Genomic DNA, 13,660 nt, shown 5'->3' on the forward strand with positions numbered 1-13,660 from the left:
CTTTTGCTGACTGGTAAACTTCTGGATGGACTGCATAGCATATACCCCCCCCCCCTTATGCCACTTATGTAACTAATGTTTAGGAGGAAACTAAAAGGAGAAAAATAACAGAGTATAACTTGTTTGTTTTTATTAATATTTGTAAAAAACATTTCATGATATAAACTGCATGTTACACAGTTCAGCATTTTTTGTATAATGTGTTATTAGGAGTATTTTAAATGTTTGGGGGGGGGGTCTTTTCATTAACTGTTGTAAGTGTTCAAGATATTACAGCAAGCAAGTACTTTTTTAGTTGTAAGAAACATGAGTTTTATAGTATAGCAAGAAAAAAAATTTTGAACAGAAACAAGATTAAGTTGATATGTTGTGATCTTGGGCTGCTAGGTGGGGGCGGGGTGTAAAAGTGCACTTATTATACAGTACGCAGAATTAAGATCATTTATCTTATTTTTATAAGGGTGGACATCTAGATAATGCCCTTAGCGTAAGCTATAAACAAGTGTTTTGTGTAAGCAAATAGCCTTGAAAAATAAGAAAAAATTATGAAAGTCATGAATAATGCCAAGCTCCCTGCATCTGCAAAGATAGTAATTTGTTTTTCCACTAGTAATTGTTTTCAGTGGGAGTCAAGAAGTCTGCAGATGAAAGCAGTTGCACATTCTGTTCAGAGTGAAATTTACAAAGATTATTTTATGCATCTGCATAGATGTTAGTTTTTTTCCCTCACTTGTGACTACTTTTACATGTAGATGAGCTGTCTGTGGATGCAAACAATTAATCTTGTGAGTTCTAAGCATTTTTTGCTGAGGGAAACACAACATTTAAAGGTACAGTGACAAGCAGTTCAGTGAAAAAATAAAGTTGGAAATTATGGAAAGTCAAAAGGAGATAACTCCTCTAGCAGCATGAATACTTTAATGCATTTAATAAAACAGTGTACAATTTAGTTTTACTGAAAGACAGCCAGTGCTTTTTTCTTATGGCTAACAATTAATGTTTTCTGGAAGCATACAAGCTGTTTTTGACATACGGGAGGGTAATATGGATAAGAAAGGAACATACCCAGTCAGTGTAAGTGGGAACACAGGCTGTAACATGTTACGGCATGAATAACCTTAATTTTAGGTTAGGTAATGCCTGTGGGTGAAGCTATTAATTTGGGGTAATTATTCGTATCTGGACGGTTAAGTGTTATTTTTTAAAGTCATGCAAAGTTTTGTATGTTTGTTCTAATTAAACAGGGTATTCTGAAAATGTTGAAAGAATATATATACTATAGGGGTGAAGTGCCTCCAAAATAAAGTCAAAAATCCAGTAGAAAAGAAGATCAGAAGCACACCACGACAATCAAAGCCAACCTAAATAGCTGATATATCCTTTATTGTGAGTTGTAAAAAGTAAGCGCTTTCACGCCTCACAGGGCGCTTCTTCAGACTTTAATAAAAAACAAAAAGTAAAAAATCATTATATCTCTACCCAACCCTTTCATAAGCCAATAAAATCTCTGGATGCTAATTAATTAATTAATTCATATTATCAACATACATTTTCCATGACTTAGAAAAATTCTCATAGCAGACAATTATTAACAAATTAAATTATTAGTCTGCTGAAAACATCCCTGAAATTCTATGAATGATATAAAACATATTTATATACATAAATACTTTTACACAAACAAACAAGCATATATATGTGTAGAATTCAATATAAAAATATATATATAATATATAATATATAAAAATATATAAAATGTGAATATATATATAAAATATATAAAAATATATGTGTTAATATACAAGTATTTAAAAAGAAGCATATGCTAAATGCAATATGTGTATATATGTAAGAGATACAGTACATATATATATGTATAAAGATGAAGAACAACTTGGAAAGAACAATGATGTTAATATCTCAATGGTCTATCTTTTAAAAAGGGTTTTAAAGAAACTCTATCATTGAGGCCATGTCTAATGTCAGCTTGTAATCTAATTATCCATTTGTTCTCTTCTTTTTCAGTAAAGTTGCTAATGTTTCCTAGCTTTGTAGTGGTATGTATGAGTTCTAAGACCATAAACTTAAATTTATGTGTGGTGTCATTGTGAATCACATGTTTAGCTAGGGCGTTGGTCTCATTCTCTTTACTTATGGCATATAGATGTTCCCTGATTCTTTCTCTTAATGTTCTATTTGTTTTACCGACATAATACATATTGCATTTCTGACAAACACCTAAATAAACAACATTTCTGGAAGCACAACTAGCATAAAAATCAAACTCATAACATACTTGTGTATCAGGATGTATAAAAGTATTTCTATTATATATATATTGACACTGATTGCAATTATAGCAGGGAAAAGTTCCCTTTTTTACTGAAAATGTTCTTGTCTCTGTGTTCATAACATAGAAGTCTCTTTAATGATCTAGTGTTCTTGTAACTGAAACTCGGATGTTGACCTACTATCTTGCTAATCTCTTTGTCTAAGGTCAGAATTCCCCAGTTCTTTCTAATAACATCTGTTATCATTCTATTGCAGTTAGTATATGGAATACTAACCCTTTTTTTGATCTTATTATTTCTTTTCTGGTAAACTGTCATATTATTATTCTGATGTTCAATGCCTTCTATGTATGGACGTCCTTTACCTGTTCGATCCACATAATTTAGATTCTCTAAATCTTTTTTACTGTAGCCCCTATCTGATAAATCCTTTTCTGTATCCATTAAGGCCTTTTCAAAAGTTTCCTGTTTACTAGTTAGTCTAGAGCATCTTAATGCCAGGTTCTTTACCACATTTTTATATATATGTGGGGGATGCATGCTAGTTCTATGTAAGAAAGCATTTCTTCGACAAGGTTTCTTATATATAGATGTATGTATCTTTTCTCTATCCCTTGAGATCAGCACATCAAGAAACTCTATAGAATCTTTTGAGCACTTACTAGTTAGTGTTAAGAAGCTAGTAGTGCCATTTATATAAGTGATAAAATCATTAAGTGATTCATAGTCTCCTCCCCAAATCAAAAAGAGGTCATCCACAAATCTCTTATAAAGTTTAATGTATTTAGAAAAACCAGTGCGTTCAAGAATATATGTATGCTCCCAATAAGCAAGTACTAAGTTTGCATATGAGTTGGCACATGGAGTACCCATCGCCACTCCTGTTGTTTGCAAAAAATACTTATCAGCAAATATAAAAGCATTGTTGTTCAAAATTAATTCTAATAACATTATTATCTTAATTGCTTCATCTCTTGTAATATCTTTCTGTATTAGATATAACCTCAAATATTCTAAACCTACATCATTGGGTATACACGTAAATAAGGATTTTACATCCAAAGTTACTAAATCATCTGTTTCCATCAAGAGCCCACCATTATTTAATATAGTTAGAGCTTCTAAAAATTGTTGCGTATCCCTAAGAATAGATGTAGTTGTTTGTACAATAGGTTTCAGCTGTTTCTCTATATAAATAGAGATGCTTTCAGTTAACCATCCTTTACCTGAGACTATGGGTCTCAGTGGTGTTTTTTCTAAGTTCTTATGAATCTTCGGTAGGCCTCTAAACATAGGAACTAATGGTCTCTCAATGAGAAAATATTTATATAGGTCATTATATCTATAATAGAGCACATTAGCATGTCATATAAATCTGTATATTCATTCTTGATTAAAACATTTAATTCCATAGGAGTTAGACACTTATAAGTAGACTGATCAGATAACATATCAATTATTTCTTTTTCATAAAAATCCTTGTCTAATATCACAGTAGCACCTCCCTTATCAGCAGGCCTAATCACTATATTTTCATTATGCTGTAAATTATTTAAAGCTTGTCTCTCTTCACTAGTTAAGTTAAAAAAACTGCGTTCTTGACTTACAAGATCTATCATTGAACAATGCTAACAAGTCTACAGTACATGCTTTTTCAAAACATTCTAAATAAGTGTGTAGTTGAGGTATAAAGGTAGACGGTTTAGAAAATGCATTGGCATTGTTATTATTTAAGCCTTGATCATTGTTATATAATAAGACTAATGCTACATTTCTAGTAAAACACTTAAGATCAATTATGATATTAGTAACATCAACAGACTGTGAGGGAATAAATGATAACCCTCTGTTTAAAACAGATACCTCTACTGATGTCAATATTTGTTTCGATAAGTTCACTATTAGATCCTTTGTGCTGGTTTCAGAATTTTCTTCTGGAATTCGTATGGCTCCTCGGACGTCTTCCTCCTGCTCCCCTTATAATACGGACTTCATTCTTGTCTGTTCATGGGTTTGAACGATAAGGGAAAATGGAGGTCATCATTTATTTATTCTATGGTATCTGTTGTTGTATTGGTTGTTATTGTCGTTTTGGGTCGAACGACCGGTAGAGGATTATCATTAGACGAAGCGACCGGCTCAGCATGTATCTCCGCTACTATCTCTTTCTCGGTTCGCACGCTTGTAGACGGAAGTGATGCAATAGAACTGGTAGTGGTAGTAGGAGCAATGACTCGATCATACTGTGTTGCTGCTTTCTCAGTATGAGAAGGAGTTTTAGCATTTCTAGTCCGGATGGATTCCTTCGGCCAGGAGAAAACGTTCCCCTTAGCGAAATCTAAACAGTCTCTTTCTAATTTCCTTTTTTTAGCTAAAAGTAATCTGTTATCATGTATAGATAGTGTAGTCAATAGTTCACTGAAAAATCCCTCTGTCTGTGTACTATTAAGGGATTTAACTAGAACTTGATTTAATGTATCGGCTTCACTTTTCAGCTCAAATTCTATGATGGTGTATTGCTCTACTAAAAGCTCAATATATTTAAAACTGGTTTCCAAATTGACTTTTTGCCACTTTGACAGTAGTTCTGGGTATGTTGAACCGAATGTGGGCATTTTCAGTATACGTAGTCCTCTAGGGACAATTCTGAATGCTAGACATGCTTCTATATGTTTCCTTTGCCATTCTACATTTTTAACTTTGACCAATACATCTTCTAATCTCCTCATTGTTTGTAATATATTAATATTTACAGATTGTCCTTTTTTACTTGTCTCTGCTTTAGCTACATCATTATAGGACAACTTTAGCAGCGGATTACCTTCATTTTGTAGTAGTTGTTCCAAACTGTTGGTATTCATCCTTTTGCTTCTAGATTCACTCATATGTATTCCAGTTGCTTCTGTCATGTCCCCTTAGTATAAAAGCACAAAGCACAAAGATAAATCTTGAAAGAATATATATACTATAGGGGTGAAGTGCCTCCAAAATATTCTAAAAATGTATTCAGTTTTTTGTTTGAAGGTTTTCATTAAAACAAAATGTCTTAAAAATGTGACACTGGTTCAAATGGAGATGAAAAGAAATAACTGTACAAAATATCAGCCTGCCAAACATTAGTGTGCATGTAAGATAAAAGCTGGAAATATGCATTCAAAACAACTGTCATCTATATTAGGTGGCAACAATGGCTTTTTATCATAATGGCTATACTTTCTATATTCTCTTGAAATGCAAACCATCTTACATGTATAAATAAAAACGAAAATCTATTGAGTTATATTAAGAAATACAGAGTTCAAATAGCAACGCTGCAGGAAAAAGAAATGAGTATGTGAATTCAACAAAGAAAGGATTTCAGTTTGGATATTCAGCAGAATATCTGAGACAAAAGAAAAGGGGAGTAAAAACACTGACTGCATAATCAGCAGCAACACTGACAGAAAAGGAGAAAAAAAGACAATAATGGTAGATTTCTAGTACTAAGGAGCTATTAGCAAGGGAGGGGGGAACTATGCTGGGATATATTTATATTCTACCAAAAACTGCTATTATGGAGCTTAAGAAAATTTTGGGAGAAACAATCAACTTTCAGCAGGATATATTACTTATAAGTGGGGACTGGAAGTTGATGTGCAACAATGAGGATGAATCAGTGGACCTAGAGGGGAAAATCTAACAAAATAGGGTATATTTCTGAAGAAATACATGAAAATATTTGGTATGGAAGACATGCGTTCAGAAGTAAAAATTATATTTCACAGGAATGTGTGCATATGAGTGAAAGCTTTTATATCCATCCAATAACTAGTTCAAATCAAGGACCAATAAAAACTAAGACAGAAATTCACGGTAATGAAGTAAAAATGAGACACTGGAGCTTTCCCACCTACATGATAAAAAGGCAGGAATTTAAGGAATACGTAGTGGAAATTAAGAGTTATTAGAGAAGATAGTAACATCTTTAGCACGTTAGTGGGATAAAGTGAAAATGGAGTTTAAAACAGGTTACAAGTAAAGAGATATGTTTAAGAAGCAATCGGAATTATTTAGAAGGGCTGACAAGTGTTAAAGTACTGCAGAATAAGGAGAATCCCATTGTGTACCTATCATAAATGTAGATGTTCGAGTGTATTCACTGTTGCAGTCATTACACTTGGGTTATCCTGCTGGCAGGCTACCCGCAGTCTGCCTGAATTCCAAAGTACTGGTTCGGCGTCGGTTGCGGTCGCCTCTTCCCTAACATCAGTGTGCCAGGGTTATAAAAGATGCAACCAACGCCATTTTCTTCAGTTTTTCTTGCCCCAGATGTCAGGTGCCCCCAAAAGGCTAGGCTAAAAAACATTGCTAATAAAAGCATGCACTAAAATGAACAATACCTTCATCTACAAGCAAATACACCACATAGGTTGTATAGGATAGAGAAACACAGATAAGTCCCAGCAAACAAAGGGGGATTGTGGGTGGGTACCCTGGACTGCAACAGTGAATACACTCGAACATCTACATTTATGGTAGGTACACAACTGTACTATGTTCATCATGTTTCACTGTTGCAGTCATTACACTTGGGTTGAATCCCAAAGCTGAGGTTGGGCGGCTGAGTCTAAATAGAATTAGGAGTGGCTATAAGGCCCTGCAAGACTGCAGTGGCAAAGCCTGCTCTGGATTTAGAGTAAAGAGGCAAGTGGTAGTGTTTAGTAAAAGTGTGCGCTGAAGTCCAAGTTGCAGCCTCCAAAATATCCTTGGTTGGTACTCCTCTGAGGAAGGCTGCTGAGGTGGCTGCTGCCCTGGTAGAATGTGGTCTAATGCCCTTAGGCACTGATTTACCATGTTGTGAATAGCAGAGATGAATGCAGTGTCCTATCCATTTTGAAATAGTCTGCTTTGACATAGCCTTTCCTTGTGATCCTGCAGCATATGCCATTAAAAGTTGCTCAGTCTTTCTGAAAGCTTTAGTTTTGTCCAAGTAGAATCATAGCTGTCTGTGTATGTCCAAAGAATGCAGAAGTCTCTCCCCTTTATTCTGTGGGTTTGGGTAAAAAGTAGGCAAATGAATGGTTTGGTTAAAAGCCACACTGGACACTACCTTAGGCATAAATGTTGGGTTTGTCTTTAGAGAAACCCTGTCCGGATGGAAGATAATAAAAGGTTCCACAGCCAGTAATGCCTGTAACTCTGAGGCTCTTCTTGCTGAAGTTATTGCTAGGTGCAGAGCTGTTTTCCATGATAAGAATTTTATCTCAGCTGTATCGGCTGGCTCAAAAGGAGTCAGTTGAGTTTTTCCAAGACAAAATTGAGGTCCCATGCAGGTACTGGTGCTCCATGCAGGTACTGGTGCTCTCCTTGGAGGTCTTATGCTTTTGGCCCCCCTGAGGAACTGCCTAAGCAATGGATATGAAAAAATAGGCGGGTCTGTATTGTAATGAGCTGAAATGGCAGAGGAATGGATCTTAATTGATGAGAAGGATAGGCCTTTGTCCAGCATCTCAGTTAGATATTGTAAAATCTGAGGAATATTTGGAACAAGCGTGTCAATTCCTTGTGCCTGGTTTCAAGCACAGAATCTCTTCCATTTGTCTGCATAAGATTTTCTTGTGTTGGGCCTCCTGCCCTCCAAAATGACATCCATAACCGCTTTAGAGAGAAGTGTATTCTGAATGGTCACAGTATCCGCCATGCAGCTAGATTTAGAGTTCTGAGTTGGCTGTGCAGGATCCGATTGTTTTGTTGGGTCAGTAAATGAAAAATTTGAGGCAATGTCCAGGCTGGGCCTTGGGACAAGCTCCTTAGGATTGGGTACCAGTGTTGGCGTGGCCAATCCAAGGCAATCAGAATCATTTGTGGCTTCTCTTGTCTGACCTTTAGGAGTACCTTGGGGAGGAGAGGCAGTGGAGGAAAGGCATATACTGTAAGGTTGTTCCAGCTGAATGACAGAGCATCCACTTTCCATGCTTGTGATAAGTCCCTGTGCAGAATCTCTGTAGCTGGCAGTTGTGAGAGGAGGCAGAAAGATCTATGTCTTGACATCCCCATTTTCTTGTTATCATGCTGAAGATTTGTGGATCTAGTTTCCACTCGTGAGGGTCCATGAGGTTTCTGCTTAGTTTGTCTGCCAGAGCATTTGTTTTTCCTGGCAGGAATTGTGCTTGCAGGTGTACTTGGTATGTCAAAGCTGTGTTCCACAAAATCATGGCTTATCTGCAGAGGGGGTAGGAATGTGTGCCCCCCTGCTTATTTATGTACCACATGACTGTGGTGCTGTCCGTCTTTATCAGCAGTTGGCCTGGATGAAGTAGGTCCTTGAAGGCTGTCAGGGCATTTTGTACAGCTAGCATCTCTTTTTGATTGATGTGTAGATGCCTTTGGCTTGGGGGCCATGTGCCCTGAATACATTTTCCTGCCATGTGGGCCCCCCAGGCATAATCTGATGCATCTGTTGTTAGTGTTTGCCTGGCTGTGGGTAAAGTGAATGGCTGTCCCTTGTTGTGGTGACAGGCCTGTGCCCACCATCGAAACTCCTGTTGCAGCCAGGGAATGAGTGCAACTAATGATTCCAGGCTGTGGCAATGTTGAGTCCAAATACTTTTTAGATACCATTGTAGTTTCCTCATATGCAGTCTTGTATATGGAATTAGCAGAATGCAGGAGGCCATGTAGCCCAGAGCCTGCAGAATTTTTCTTGCAGATAACTGGGTCTTTGTTGCCATGTTTTCGAAGTAAGAAGTCAGTTGCCTCTGTTTGTCTGGAGTGAGATAAGCCATCTGGGGAGTTGTATTTAAGCTTGCACCCAGGAATATTATCTCTTGAGAGGGTACTAGTTTTGATTGCTTTTCGTTTACTGTGTACCCTAGGCAAATTAGTAATTTTTTTACAAATGCCAGATGCTTTAGTAGAATGTCCTCGTTCTCTGCTTGAATAAGGCAGTCGGATATATTTGAATTCCTCTTTGTCTGCAAAATGGAATTACTGGTGCCAGGCATTTTGTGAAGACCCTGGGCGCAGTAGATAAGCCAAAGGGCAGTGCAGAGAATTGGTAGTACACTGAGCCAGCTATGAATCTGAGAAACCTTGACGAGTGGATGGGTAAAAGAAAATGCACCCCTGGGATCACTTCATTGTTTCTTCTTGACAGATGGCTCAGTTAATTAATCAATGGGGCAGCGAAAGCTGACACACTTTGGCTAGGCTTACAAATGCCTTCGAGCAGATAGCCTAGTACCTACCTATGAACTTGTGAAGCCTATAACAAGAAAAGCAATCTAAGATCTTGTAGTGGTCTTAGAGATACTTGAGAAATTTTATGAAAATTTGTATAAAGCAGAGTAATGTAAAAATCAAGAAAAAGCACAAATGTAAATATTTATGAAGACTTAATTATGCTAAGGTTAGAGGTAGATGAAGCTCAACAAATAACAGTTAAGATAGGAGATGATGGGAAAAGCAGTGATGTATAATCAGTCTGCAGGAAAGTCAGCAGGAACAGATGGTATATGTGCAGAATTTTGGAAGGTAGGACAGAAGAAAGTAATAAAGATCTGGAAGATTTTGTTTAACAATATTTTAAAAGGAGAAGCACCAATATCTTAGAAAAAAGCTGGATTAAAGTCTCCCCAGACTCATTATCACCATATAGACCTATTTCATTTTAAAACAATGATTATTAAGTGTTTATATCTATACAAGCTAAAAGAATGGGAAAAGGTGCTCCCAAAAATTGATAGATATGGAGCAATGATGATCCCAAGGAAAGCAGAATATAAGAGCATACCACTGTTGCTAGTGGGTCTTGATGCAGAGAAAGCAACCTGGAATTTTATGAGAAGGGCAATGCAAGTATGGCCTAATGGTTAAGGTGTTTGCCTTACAAACACAAGGTTCAGGGTTTGAGTCTCACAAGGGATAATTGGCTAGGCTTGTTAATTAGGGGGATATATGAATGATCCAAGGCAAGAATTAAGGTGGGAGGGTGTCTCTCTGATAAGTTGTGTTTGAACAGAGGAACCAGGCAGGGGTGTCCTCTTTCCCCTTTGCTATTTGCTTTTTATTTAGAGTCACTGGCAAAAAAAACACAGGACTCAAAAATGCAAGGATATAATTGTTATGGTAATCAAAAAAAGTTGGCCTTTTTTGCAGATGATATATTTTGTACCTGATAAATCCATAAAAGGACATCTGAGTATTGTGGAACATTTTGAGATAGTTTCAAATCATTTCCACATATAAAATTAATGAAGATAAAACAAAGGCTACAGTCATAAATGATATACCTACACACATTGGTTCATAAATACACATATTTATGGAGATAGGATTAGATGGAGTATTTAGAAGTATGTATTAAAAAGACTTGTTTTGGCAGCTAAAGATATGCAGGAAGAGACTAAACAAAATATAACAGAAAAGCTGAGAAACTGGAAGTTCTGGTTTATGGATATGGACAGTAAGAAAAAAAGCAGTCAAAATGTTTTACTTCCTTTAGTTTTATATATGGATCAGGCATATTTTTATCAATAAGGGTAGGAATTGTGAACAACAATAAAGAGCTGAAGAAATTTCTGTGTGAGGGGAAGAAAGCAAGATTTAAGTGGGATAAGATTAGTACCTGATTCAAAGGGATACTTTAAAAGTACACATTTAAGGCTGATATATATATATATATATATATATATATATGGGTCTACCTGACTTGGTCGACAGTTCATATGATCGACACTCAGTTGGTCGACAGTTCATTTGGTCGACAAGCAGATTTGCCCCCTTCCCCAATGTTGTGCAACCCTGGAGTTAATATATATAGTTAGGGGGTGTGTGGGGGGCACAGCCCCCCACATCGGGGGGTGTGGGGGGTGAAGCCCCCCACCTAAAATGCTTGTCGATCAAATGAACTGTCGACCAAATAAACTTTCGACCATATGAACTGTCGACCAAGTCAGGTAGATCCATATATATATATATATATATATATATATATATATAAAACACTAGCAGATAGCTATAACTGAAAGTAGAAAAGGATGATGATGTTAAAGAAGGGAGTAGTTCAGGAAATAAGGAGAGGGTGTGATTTTGGATGCAGATCCTTAAGGAGAATAGTAACCATTATACAGCATATTATATTCATAAAGTAGCAGGAAGCATTCTAAGAACTAAGGTACTAGTTTTGATTTCTTTTCGTTTACTGTGTACCCTAGGCAAATTAGTAATCTTTTTACAAATGCCAGATGATTTAGTAGAATGCCTTTGGTCTCCGCTTGAATAAGGCAGTCGTCCAAGTAGGGATATATTTGAATTCCTCTTTGTCTGCAAAATGCAATTACTGGTGCCAGGCATTTTGTGAAGACCCTGGGTGCAGTAGATAAGCCAAAGGGCAGTGCAGAGAATTGGTAGTGCACTGAGCCAGCTATGAATCTGAGGTATCTTCTGCAAGATTGTCTGATTGGGACATGCAGGTATGTCTCTTTGAGGTCCAAAGTTACAAGCCAAGCCTTCTTGCCCAGCATGGGCAGAAGCTGCTGCGGAGTCAACATTTTGAATTTTGGAATGTCCAGAAAAGTATTTAGAACAGACAGGTCCAGAATTGGTCTCCAGGCTTTGCCCTTTCTTTGTACTAAGAAAAGTCTTGAGTAAAATCCTTGTCCCTGCTCTTGTTGTGGCACTGGCTGAATAGCCCTCATGTCCATGAGAGATGAAACTTGGTTTTGTGCCTCTGCCCATTGACTGTGTGGCAGGTCTGGCATACCTTTTGCCTTTGGAAGGGTGTGAAAGTGGAACCTGTAGCCCTGAGAGACTATATTTAAGACCCATTTGTCCTGGGTGATCATTTGCCAATTTTGTGAAAAAAGTGCTAGCTTTCCCCCTAAGGGTGCTGCCAAAAGATAAATGCTTGGCATTGGCAGAGGGAAGTCAATGGGGCTGTTTCCTATATGGCTGTGATTTGTCTTCTCCGCTTTTGGAGGTAGAAGCACCCCATTGTTTGGGCCTGTATGAGCCCTGGGGCTGTTGCCTGCCTCTAGGGTGTCTGAATCTGCCTCTTTGTGGCCTGTCTGACATGGGAAAGGACCAATTCTTAGAAGGCCAGTTCCTGCTAAATCTGGGTGACTGTACCTGTAAGAAATCCTTCACTGTCTGCATAGATTTAGCTTTATCCTCCATTTTCTTCAACACCTCTTCTGCCTTAACACCAAACAAAGTATCATGCTGTAATGGAGCATCCAATAATTTTGCTTTAACATGATGGCTCTAGGGTGTCCGGGTTGGCTCTTCCCGCTCCGTTCGCCCTTCGGGCTCACTCTGCTCCCCTCCCTGCCCCCAAATTCCACCCGCCCCTGTGATCTCTACATTTATTCCTACATAGCCACACCCTCCCCACATTTAACCAATCTGAACCTGTTTCCTCTCTCCACCCACTCCATCATAATCTCCTCCCTCACCCACCCATCCACCAGTCTGAACACACACCTTGTATATACTGACTCTTATTTTACTCATCATGTCCAACCTTCACCTTCCTCTGCTATTACTAACTCTTCTAACTACTCTTTCCTCTACCTACCTTATAACCTACTATGAGCAACCTTTACATCTTACTTTTACCATCCCACACAAACAAACCCTATATACCCCCCCAATTTCATCCACAACCCATCTCAGTCATATATATAGTAACTCCTATCTTGAACCTAAATATCATCATCTCTCTCATATCAAATACCTTATTCATAGCCTCATAATACACAAGTACTATTTCAAGCCCTCACAATTTAATCACCTTATACAAAGTTTGTCATTACTCGATGGGGACATGCACCCCAACCCTGGCCCAGACACCTTCATACTATCCCGTAATTGCCAACAAATGAAAACAATCTCTACACCACATACTAAACCTCCCAAATCTCCATCAATAGCTCATCTTAACATCCGTAGCATATGCAATAAGATTCCTGCTCTTCATGCCCTACTTGAAGTCCAACAATTTGACATTCTCTGTCTTACAGAAACATGGCTCAAACCCACAACAAATGATAATGAAATTATCCCCCCTGGCTATAGCATCCTAAGACAAGATCGTCTTAATAAAAAAGGAGGCGGAGTAGCTATACTCTTCAAATCTGGACTTGAAATAAGTAAAATAAATCATACCCTTCCAAAGGACTCTAATGTTGAAATTATTATTTCCAAACTTGCCCTCAACCCTCACAAAACTATAAATATTATCTGTACCTATCTTCCCCCAGGCAACAATCCTCCCATATTAGAAGACCTACTAAACTGGTTCTCACTTAATCTCCTGCAGGAAACTATACTTTTAGGTGACTTTAACATAGATTGGAACTTATGCAAACAAACTAATCCATCCACCCTGA

The sequence above is a fragment of the Protopterus annectens genome, chromosome 3.part1 (assembly GCF_019279795.1).
Source record: "Protopterus annectens isolate FY-2018-M chromosome 3.part1, PAN1.0, whole genome shotgun sequence".
Classification (NCBI taxonomy): Eukaryota; Metazoa; Chordata; order Ceratodontiformes; family Protopteridae; genus Protopterus; species Protopterus annectens.